Source organism: Spinacia oleracea, chromosome 2 (genome assembly GCF_020520425.1).
Source record: "Spinacia oleracea cultivar Varoflay chromosome 2, BTI_SOV_V1, whole genome shotgun sequence".
In the NCBI taxonomy this organism is placed as follows: domain Eukaryota; kingdom Viridiplantae; phylum Streptophyta; class Magnoliopsida; order Caryophyllales; family Amaranthaceae; genus Spinacia; species Spinacia oleracea.
Window position 1 is genome coordinate 15,830,903 of NC_079488.1, and position 12,703 is coordinate 15,843,605.

The following is a 12,703-nucleotide window of genomic DNA, read 5'->3' on the forward strand; positions in this document are numbered from 1 at the left end:
AATTTAAACTTTTTAATTTAAAATTAATGAAAAATTAATAAAACATATTAATTTCATAATTTTAGGGCGAATAATCGAAAATTTATTAATCAATTAATTTTCGATTAACATGGATTCAAATCTAGGTCATAAAAATTAAAAATTTAACATAAATTAACAATTTTTATGGTGGATTTTAATCATTAGTACCTAATTAAATTATTAATTAATTATGAAAAACAAATCAATTCTAAATTATTCGAATTTCAACAAATTAATCATAATTACAAATTAGGTTGTATAATTAACAAGTCTAGGCATTCATAATTGTTAAACATATACAGTAGGTCAATCAAAAACTCAAGATTTATCAACAAGAATCGGAAATACTTAATTTAACATCTTAAATTTACAAACTTTTGCGTTCGAAAAACTAAAACCTTCGAAAAGTCATAGTTAGGCTTCGAAATTGGGAATTCTGGGTTCGGACGAAAAATACCTTTTTTGTCAAAATTTTAGAATGCCTTTTACATGCGGAATTGACACAAAACACACTCGATTTGGATGAGTAACGAAGAAACTGCCGAAAAACTGCGTACATATAATTAAATAAACGCAATTTGCAATTAATTACAAAAATTAATCACCCCTTTCATTCTTTGCAAATTTGTAAAATATAACCATGTTCATGCAATTTAGATTATGAAAATAATAAGGGGCTCGTGATACCACTGTTAGGTTATGATACATATGAATAAACATAAATCATGCAGAAAAACCATAATGCCAGGAAACATATTATTTACACATAATCATATAGCATAATTTAGATGCATACACTTTGTAGCGTGCCCTCCCTAGCTGCGCCCGAACCGAACAAGAATAAGTCTTTAGGACTCCAAGTTTCGTCCCTCCGTAGATAGTCCACAGCACGTCCGGATCCGCCTTAAGATTGACCAACTAGAATCGCCCTTAAGGTACTATAATTTTCGGGTATTATAGGGCAATAATATGACTGAATTTTGCTCTCAAAAATGTCACTTTGAATACTTGAAAAACTCGTTATAAATTGTGAACCTAGGCCACATATTTATAGGGGTATGGAAAGAGAATTGGAATCCTACTAGGATACGAATTAATTAAATTAGAATCCTAGTAGAACTCTTATTTAATTAATTTATCTTTTAGGATTAGGAATTTCATCATTAAACGAATCCTATACGTTTTAGGTTTCGTATGTGAACACAAACACACACTCACGCACAGCAGCCCACGAGGGGCGCCATGCGCGCGCGCGCACAGCCCGAGCAACGCAGCCCAATTGCCACGGAGCCCACGACTGCCGCAGCCTTGGGCGCGCGCTGGGCCTGCCTTGCGGTGGGCCTGGCGCTGCCTTGGCTGTTCGTGTGGCGCGCTGGCTTGCTGGGCGATGGCCCGGCTTCGTGTTGGGCCTTCGTCTGGCAGGCCTCGTCTGATGCTAATTCGTACGATACGCTTCCGATTAATTTCCCAATTCCGGAATTCATTTCCGATACGAACAATATTTAATATTTTCGATTCCGGAATTAATTTCCGTTTCTAACAAATATTTAATATTTTCCGTTCCCGGAATTATTTTCCGATTCAGACAATATTTCCGTTTCCGGCAATATTTCCGATTCCGGCAATATTTTCATTTCCATTAATATTTTCCGATACGTACCATGTTTCCGTTTCCGGCAACATCTACGACTTGGATAATATTTATATTTCCGATACGATCCATATTTCCGTTTCCGGCAATATCATCGTTTCCGGAGTATTCATTTCTTGCCTTTGACGATCTCAGCTCCCACTGGAACCAAGATCCGTCGATTCCGAATATCCATAGATGGAGTATTTATTGCCATTAAATACTTGATCCGTTTACGTAATATTTGTGTGACCCTACGGGTTCAGTCAAGAGTAAGTTGTGGATTAATATCATTAATTCCACTTGAACTGAAGCGGCCTCTAACTTGTTAATTAATACTGAACCGCATTTATTAGACTTAATATTATATGCATACTTGGACCAAGGGCACTATTTCCTTCAGATTAGCCACTGGTTCTACTAGGTGCTGAACTTTCCTAACCCATACATTATTCCGGCGACGATCTCTACGAGAGCTTTCATTTCTTTTGTGAACAGCAGGTCCCTTCATGTTAGGCACCTTTTTAGGCCTAGAACTGGAACGGGGAGGAACTTCCTTTCGCTTTCGATCAAGACGAGCTTTTACAGTCTTAGTACCATGGTCACGAGGATTAGCAGCATCACGGCTCTCATACTTAGCCCTACCTCGAGGTATCAAAAGCTCAGCCGGCTCTTCATTTCGAGCCTTAGTTCTCACAGCCTTAACGTCGGAACTCTCCACAACTTGTAGTTTTCAGAAAGTCCCACAAAGCCATCGGTGGCCACGGTCCAACGCGGGAGGCCACCATAATACTTAGCCCACGCTTAAACCCGTGCTTCGGAAAAGACCGCTACTTTAGGTGGTACCGTATCGGAAAACGGGATAGTCTGCCTTAAGCCGTACTGTCGCATGACTCGGTAAGGAAAGATGTAAATGGGCCGAGATAACCCCAACAAAGAAACATAAACTAATGCCTCGGAACCCCCCGTCATATTATTCAAACCCCACCACGGTACCACCCACTTAATAGAGCATATGCCATGAGTAAAATAGGAGGCCCACTCGGCCTCGTTCTGGCCTTGGTGCAAATACTTTCGGTTACCCAAGGCTATAGGGCGATGACGTTTAGGATCGGCGGGAGCTTCTAAAAGCCTGAGTCGTTCCATGAGCCAAATTTGCAAAAAAAACGGGTACGATTAGAAAAATAATAATGCTTGGGACGCACTTTCAACGCCCAGGACCAGGCGCCAGAATATACGACGCCCAGCCCTGGGCGCTGAAAATCAGCTCCAGGCAGGGGCAAACAAAAAGAATAAAAAATAAATATATGCGCGCAAATAAACGATCGATTACCTGCAGCAATAGGGGGCTCCCCTTAAAAATTTCAGACTTGGCATCCTTCTTTAACTCATCCGCACTCAACAAGGTCTCGGCAACAACCAACGGCATAATGGAATTACAACTCTCCATCTGGTTGATCAAGGGGAACAACCTTATGTCACCGAACTCGCCATTATTATTCGACAGTAAATAGTGGTTCAACAAGCAGAATACAAATGCTCGAATATTCAATTTCTGTTCGGTCATATTCTTACTAGGTCTAAAATTGTATTTTACAAGCTTTGCCAAATTAACCTTATCACCCACAACGATCTCAGCAAGCATGTTAGCATCTAGTCCTAGGAAAGCCCCTATGGTTGTTTTACCCTCTTCAACATTGCCAGGGGTAGCAGGAGTAGCATTGGTAGGATAACCAAGGATCGCGGCAAACTCATCTGGCAGAGGGCATACTTCATTGCCCCGAAAAACAAAAACATGGTGATCAGAATCCCAAAAGTCTAGGGCCGCATACAGAAAGTTATAATCAATATTAATTTGTTGTAAGCCTAAGAATGCCTCTAAGTGGTATCCTTTCAACAAAGCCTTTTCTGTGGGATTAAGGGCTCTTAGCCAACGCCTAACAACTCGTTGGAGGGAGAAAGGAGGAATCGACATGGCAAGAATAAGAAAGAGTAAAAGCTAGGCAATTGTGAGAGAAAGGAAGATGGAGAGTGGTGAAAAAGAAAGACGTACTTGACCCCTATATATACACGAAAGCATCAAGTGACATGCCAATCCCATTCGGAAACGCGCTAAAAAATCCGGGAACTTCCAAAATAGAACTTCCAACGCCCAAGGCTGGGCGCCTAAATTTTTAACGCCTGGCCTGGGGCGCCGGAAATTTAGCCCGAGGCCCGGATCCTTCAAAACGCGGAGCGGGAAACGACTTAAAACCGTGTTAATAGACACGAGGCCCTGCTGTAATCAAGATCAAGCCAAAAGCACCTTTACAGCCCGAATAGTGAAAACAAATGTTAAAACTTGTCGAAACTTAGACTCATCTCAAGAAAAAAAATATGTGTACATTTTTCAAGGCAATATAGAAAAAATAAAAATCAAGGTCATTCTTCGAAACACAAAAACAAAAAATCAAGTCGTTGGTTTCTCAAAATTAAAAAAGCGTTTATTTGTCAAAAGATCAATCCGGGCCAAAGTAAGCTCGATGTATTAATTATTGAAAAAATGAAGCAAACTTTGTCGCCCGAAAAATGAAGTCGCACTCCACGACTTCATCAAAGTAGCATACCACTACAAAGATCGCTCGCACTTACGAGCACGATCCCAAACACGATCATGAACATTACAAAATGCGTATCCCCAAGGAACCTCTTTGACAAAAAATGACCGTCAAGCACAAGTGCTTGGGGGCTCGAAAGAAAATATGTATTTCAAAAGAGAATATGCAAAGTTAAAACAACATTCCCAGACTACGCTGTACGAAGTCCCGTGTTTGGATAATCTCCAAAGATAAAACCGGATTACGACCTCAAGACAAAGGTCGCTATTGATACTTATACATAGTCCCCTAATCAAGGACCCAGGTAGCGGCAAAATTGAGCCGTAAGGACTAGCTCAAAACCATGAAAGATGATGACCACGAGACAATGGTCCGTCTAAGCACGTTGTCAACCCACGTTCAGGTTACAACTAAACCCGAGCATCCCTCAAAAGAATTCGCTCTTACAAGAATGAATAAAAGGAAATTCTCAAAAGAAATCACAAGAACAAATGAAATAGGAACTTGCCCACCTCAATCGGGCAAAATCGCGATACGTACCACGCGAGTCCCAAGTCGAAAAGACGAATTCAGGTTCGCCCACCTTCAGCGGGCGGAGTCTGCGTCACTAACCGCACAAGTCCTCAGTTTTTGAAAATGAAAAGAAAATAAAAATCTTCAAAATAAAAACAGGCTCGCCATCTTCAGCCGGCGGGGTCTACGTCACAAACCGCGTAGGTCCTTATTTTCAAACATCAAAACAGATTCGTCCACTTCTATCGGACGGGGCATCTACCCTCAGCGGACAGGATCGCCCACCTTCAGCGGGCGGGGTCTGCGCCACTAACCGCGCAGGTCCTTAGTCATTGCAGCAATAAATTTTTTGGTTTATCCTTTTCCAAAAATCAAAGGACGGTTTATCTTTTTCCAAAAATCAAAAGATGGTTTATCTTTTTCCAAAAATCAAAAGATGGTTTATCTTTTTCCAAAAATCAAAAGATGGTTTCCCCTTTCCAAAAATCAAAGGATGGTTTCCCTTTTCCAAAAATCAAAGGATTGGTTTCCCGTTTTTCCAAAAAAGAACGATGTGTTGGATTTTCCTTCGTTTTACGTCCTATAAAAACAAGGGGGTTTTCTCGTTTAGCTAACCCTGAAAATGAGAATCTTTAAAAGTTTTACCTCGTGATTGGGCTTGGCCAAGCCTAGTTACACTTTATAGCTTTGATTTCGAAAACATCTTAGATACTTCCAATGACAAAGTGAGGAAGTTTCTATACTATCAGTTAAAAAGTTCCAATGACACGTGAGGATTGCGTTAACACTTCAAGTGATGACCCTTAAGTCAAATGTTATCACTCGGGGGCTTGTGAGACCCTCGCAAAACAGGTCACATACACCATGGCTTGTATGACGCACTTCGTCTAGTACTTTGACCATCGTCTCATCTCGAGACTCGGTCAAAGTGGGGGCTAACTGTAGACACCTACTTTTGTCCCCATTCCCGAAAGGGAAGGTTTGATGATGAGAACATAAATCTCCACTTGGCACCGCATCTCCTATAAAATAACAGATCTCAATCACCTTTTCATTTCAGCCAAATTTGCTATTTATAGAAACCTGCTAAGAATAGTAACTGCCGTAAAAGGTAGTTGTTAAAAGTGGAAAGTCATAAAAGATAGAAACCTGTCAAAATTAGGTGTTTCACTCCAACATAAATCCTAAAAGAGATAGAATTTATATTCCTGGTATAATTCGAAAGTAAGAGTTACGTATTAATTAAATTCCTAACGAGTCTAGAGTTCGTAACGGGCCCAGACGCATTTCGTCATAAAGTTAATACGCACTAAAAAACTCGGATAAATCTCAAAAGCTCCGTATTCTAAGAGTCCAAATCTGACAAAGAACTCGGCCCATATCCCATTTTCAACGCCTAGATCTGGGCGCCGAAATCTTCGGCGCCCAGCCCTGGGCGCTGAAAATGCCTGGGGCCGTTTTATCTCCGGGTTCTTTTTGGATTCGTATTCTAAAAATCTATCTTTCCACAAACTCTTTCCCTATAAATACAGCCTCAAAATCGACGTGAATAGGACACAATTCCATAACCTGATTATTGACTCTAGTCTTAAGCCTAGCCTCACGCTGCGAAATTGATCCGGCGTTCTGTCGCAATCGACCCAAAAGTCGAACAGAACGCATCCTGCCCATGTAGCTGATGAATTAAGCCTAAATACTGGAACATTGCTTGGAAACCCGAGATTCGTTAAATAAAAGGAGAAATAGCAAAGCCAAGTGGTTAGTTTTCTGAGAACCGTAACGCACCTCTCAAGGGTGCGTTGTAATATGTCCCTCATATGATTTAATCGCTTTCATCACCCTTTTATAAAATTGTCGAACTATTCACTTGATTGGTCTATCACGCCTAATAAGATAATACCTTGGACAATTAAATTATTATGCTAGGTACCTTAAATCAATCTAAATAAGATAATCATGATCGATTTAGTGTTATGTGTTGCATATTGCTAAAATCAATTCAGAATAGTTTAATAGTTTAACGCATGTCCCTTGAATTATTAATGTTGAGCTAGTAAGGATAACCTGCCTCTGGAGTTATCGATGAGCACTCCTCTCGGTAGTTACAGTCCCCCGAACTCTCAATCTTTGCCCTGCGGGTGTACATTGAGCGATCCCCACACTAGGGATCACAAGGGAACTTATGGCCGTCGTGGTCTAACATAATTGCACTCCCTTTATGTCACGATAACCGGGTTTTGTCAGTTTTTTTCATTGTCGTTAAAAACTGAATGGTGGCTCCTATATTACTAGTCGATTGGGTGGAAACTCACAGGAAATCCAATTACACTTGATCTGACAACGTCACGTCCACGAGGGAAGAGGTCATGCATTAGCCTCGTGCTTTTTCGACCCCCTCACACTCGTCCCGCCCGCGACAATCCCCTCTCGCCCGGGATGACATGTTCTGCGAACACTTCATTCTGACGGAGATTACTATGTTGCTTGGTATATTATACTAATTGTACGACATTTTCAAGAGGGGGAAGCCATGTATTAGCAGATTTTAGCTTAGGGTTAGGATTTTTAGAGAGAGAAACTCGCATTTTCTAGAGAGAGAAAGTGAGAAAAACTTGTTGAATGCTTGGATTTTGAAGAATCTAAGAAGGAAACTTGAAGATTGGGAGGCTCCTTGCAATATCAATGAGAATTTCTTACTCTATCTCTTGTTTATTGTTTATTTTATTTATTTTTGTATTGTTTCACTTTTAATTACTTGTTTGTCTTAGTTTAGTGTTGGATTTCATGTTATTAGTTGTGATATCTTTGTTCTTGCTATTTATAATGATTTGTGAGTAGTTTTTTTACTTGGGAATTGGTTGAAGCCATTGATGAGATTATGAACCTATAAATTGAACATGGGATTTTCACTTGGGATGAATTTGGTTGATTGATTTGGTATTTCATGAATGCTTGTGTGGTTGGCCATAATAAAAGCATTGTTTAGGTACCCTTAGTGAAAGATCGAAAGCTGAAGTTAAGGGGTTGCCTCAAATCGATCGTTAGACTTGGAGGACCATGACAATAGGGACTACATAGTCTAGGGGACTTTCTTTGATTGTTTATGTTCATCATGTATATGGATATGCTTAGTTGAATGCCTTAGCCATGAAAATAGGTCTTTTGTTGGATATTAGGCCAATCTAACTAGCTTGAAAGAGTAGTTAGAATACCTTTGGAAGAACGATTCCCCTCAATTGATCCCCGTTGTTTCTTTCTCATTTTGATTGCTTGGTTTGTGAATTATTTGATTGGTGGAATACCCTTTCCCAAGGTCTTTTTTTTAATTGTTTTTCATTTTAACCCCAAAATCATCACCCGAAAAAGACTTGGCCTAGCTTATCATAGTCAATATTTTAACAGTGCTCCCCTTAGTCCCTGTGGATCGACCCTTGCTTGCCCTTTCTACCCATTAGAGATACCAAGTTAGGTTTTTTATTTTTTGGTAGGCTTGACGACGGCCCTATCAGAATTTTGGCGCCGATGCCGGGGACTTTGGTTGACATTGACTAAGTATTGGTTGATGAGTCCAGGTCTTGTGAATAATTCTCTTCATTTCTTTTTCTTTCATTTTATAATTTGTGCTTAAAGTGGGTTTTAATTAATTTATGGAGTGGCATAACCGTGATGGAGATGGTTTATTTGATAATGATGGAATATATGACTATAACACTTTGGATCCTCATGTTGCGAGTTTTGGTGATGCATATTATCAAAATTATCCTATTTTTGCATGAATTCCTATGATTTGTCGTATGTTTCTTATGAAGAGCCTTATAGGTCATATCATGAACCCCCTCCCCATGTAGGCTTTGAAAATTCTTATGATCCTCAATTATCAGAGTCAAGATTAGGGCATGTTTTCACAACCTTTATAGAGGCACAAACTAAGATTAACGAGCGTAATGATAAGTTAGTTGAATCTTTTAATGATAGTTTGTTGGAAATAATCCAACAACAAAGGTTGATGGATGCTCAAATCCAATCAATTTTGAAATCTTTGAACTATTATTCTAAATTGGTAGGTGATGATGATGATGATTTGAGTTTTGTAAGAAATGAAAATGAAGTCGAGGAGAGTAATAATTTGAACATAGTGATATTTGAGGAAGATAAAGGAAAATGTTGTGAAATAGAGGAAGAGCCTTCTTTGGAATTATATAGAGTTGAGAGTGATGAGATATATGATTCTTTGCCATTTAAGCATTCATTTTTTGAGCCTCATCATGTCCCTTTCTCGAAAACTCCTGATATTATCCTCTCATATCCTAACCTTCCTCCCCTTTCTCTCCCCAATTTTATTAGGTTATGATACATATAAATGAATATAAACCATGCGGAAAAACCATAAAAGCCAGGATTCCAAATTAATTGCCACAAAACAATTAGCATAATTTAGGATGCATACTCTTTGTAGCGTGCCCTCCCTTGCTGCGCCCGAACCGAACAAGAACAAGTCTTTAGGACTCCAAGTGTCGTCCCTCCGTAGAAAGTCCACAGCACGTCCGGGTCAGCCTTAGGTTTAATTAACTAGAATTGCCCCAAAGGTACTATGTAATTTCGGTTATTATGAGGCAAATAAGTGACTGAATTTTATGCCTAAAACTCTTATGAATACTTAGAAAAAACTCGTTATAAATTGTGAGCATTGATCACCTATTTATAGGGTATGGAAAAGGTATTGGAATCCTACTAGAAAACAAATTAATTAATCTGAATTTAATTAAAACTCTATTAATTAATTTATCTAGTAGACATAGGAATTTAATCTTTAAACGAATCCTACATGGTTTAGGTTTCGTACGCAAGCACACACGAGCACGACCCGCATGCGCGCAGGCCATGCCCGCGCATACGCAAAGCCCACGCAGCTATGAAGCCTACGCGTTGCTGCCTTGTGCTCGCAGCCTAGGCGCGAGCTGGGCCTGGCCTTTGCGATGGGTCTGGCGTGGCCTCGGGCTTGCTGTGAGGCGCGCCAGGCTTGCTGGACGTGGGCCTGGCTTCGAGCTGGGCCTTCGTCTAGCAAGCTCGTCCGATGCTAATTCGTACGACGCGCTTCCGATTAATTTCCCGATTCCGGAATTCATTTCCGATACGAACAATATTTAACATTTTCGATTCCGGAATTAATTTCCGTTTGGAACGAATATTTAATATTTCTGTTTCCGAAATTATTTTCCGATTCCGATAATATTTCCGATTCCGACAATATTTCCGTTTCCGGCAATATTTCAGATTCCGGTAATATTTCCATTTCCGATAATATTTTCCGATACGTACCATGTTTCCGATTCCGGCAACATCTACGACTTAGATAACATTTTTATTTCCGATACGATCTATATTTCCGTTTCCGGCAATATCATCGTTTCCAGAGTATTCATTATTTGCCATTGACGATCTCAGCTCCCACTGAAACCAAGATCCGTCGATTCCGAATATCCATAGATGGAGTATTTAATGCCATTAAATACTTGATCCGTTTACGTACTATTTGTGTGACCCTACGGGTTCAGTCAAGAGTAAGCTGTGGATTAATTTAATCCACTTGAACTGAAGCGGCCTCTAGCTAGGCATACAGTTCACTTGATCTCACTGAATTATTAACTTGTATAATTAATTAATACTGAACCGCATTTATTAGACTTATCATTGAATGCATACTTGGACCAAGGGCATTATTTCCTTCAGTCTCCCACTTGTTCTTAGGGACAAGTGTGCATTTCCTAATTCCTTTGTCGCTTGATGCTTGCTCGTGAACATAAGGTAAGAGTTGTCATCCTTATTATATCTAGAGGTATTTCTCGGTTTCAGAGTTCAACTGATCAAATAAACAGATAATCATAGCCTATGATTCATCTGAGCACGGCCAGCATTTTACAGTTTCTAGCTCTCCGAGTGGCCTTGTACAACTTTCAGCATCTCATCCCGATTTATGGGAGGACAATCCCAATCTTGCGATCTTGAGATTAGACTTCGTTTGATAGGTTATTACCCGAGCGTTGCCTTTATAGCCTCCTTTTACGGTGCGACGGTTGACAACGTCAAAGTAAGCAGTTCTCAAACAAGTAATCTCAAATCACTCAGGTATTGAGGATTAGTGTCTAATAATTTTAATGAAATTTACTTATTATAGATTTTCATCTATTACAGCAAAGTTTCATAGGTCTGTCCGATCAGGTCTTCCCAAAGTAAGTATCTATGCAAATGATTACGACATTGCCATGTCCACATAGTTCAAGAAACAGAACTACTAGTCATCTTGAATTCTAGTCGTCTAGCGTTTTCTATGCGTCCATCTTTATAGAAAACTCCGACCAGGGACCATTTTTAACTTTTGACATTCAAGTTCACTTGATAGACATTTCTTAGTCACAGGACTGGTCCTGACAGTCTATCTTGAAATATCGTCTAATTGAAGGGACTCATCATTTAATACTAAACCAAGATTATATGGAATATGAAAATACATTTCATATATGATAAATGTTCAACCCCAATGTTTTACAACCATGGGCCTCTAACCCATCTTTAAAACAACTAATGGAATTCTAAGCTATGCTTGATTTCCAGTGCCACAATGTGACTGTTGTTTCTCACTTGTTGCATAGGTTTAGTTATCATGCTTTCCCAATTTTAATATCCCTTTCATCGAATGTCTTTCGAGATAGGATGATAAGATCTTTTGAGTTTGTTTATTATGTGATCTAGTCTTTCTTACTTAAAAAGTGGTTCTACGCATTTTGCAATGAAGAACCATTAAGTTAACAGACATGTGATCTACCCAAGTTCAGTGAGGAACTCTTTAACATAAACAAACCTGTTTTATTGCTTCTCAAGCAATAAGTACTTTTACTTCACCTGTTTAGGTTGCTAGTGATGCTTTGTTTGGATTTACTTATCCAAGTAGTTCACAGATATGTGGAAGACTTTCCAACTATATCTTAGAACATAGAAATTATTATTTTTCCCACGCAACAACTCATGGTCTCCAGTCCATGTTGCCATTTCAAAACATGATGCTTTTTAGCTCATCCTTGTCAATGGTTAACTCCAAAGGAATCTTGCTTGATCCTTTGCCAGTGTTTATGCGTGTAGCATCATTATTTAATATATCTTTATTTCCTTGAATCAAGAACTATTCCTATGTACTTTTTCAAGTACCATAAGTATTCTTGATCTCAATCTAGTTGATCTTCACTTAGATCAGTAGAGATTGGTATATATTCGTCATGCCTAAAGCCATACGATACGTTTTTGGCGATCCTCATATTATATAATACATGATAATTTCTTTTGCAGAATAATTCCCAATTGAATTCTATTCATGTAACTTTAGCTCATCTAGTTTCAGTAGATACTAATTCCAGCTAAATTCTTTGACATATAATATAGGTTAAGAATCTCATTTAGACTCTTTGATGTTTTAACTTAGTAAATGCTTATACATAGTTCAAACATCCTTTACTTAGATTTATTCATATGGGTCGAATATCTCCAATGGAGTCTTTCGGGTTTGATTTAGTAAATACCATTACATAATCCAAAACAATATCATAAGATCTTTGTAAATAGATTTTAATACCCAGTATGTACTAAGTTTCGCCTTGGTCCATCATTGATAAATAATTTCAAATCTAAGTCATTAGAATTTGAATGTTATTTCACAATAGAGAGATATGTGTGTGATACACATAGGACCAATTGAGTTTTACTTACTCACACTAAACTTCTTATATATCTATAAGAATCATGTACATTTCATGAAATTAAAATACTTATTAGCTTCACTAAAATACAGTTCCAATTCCCAGTTGCTTGCTTAAATCCATACTTAGATTCATAAGCTATCTTTCCTTTTCAAGCATTTATTTGGATCCACAAATCCTATGACATGCCATGT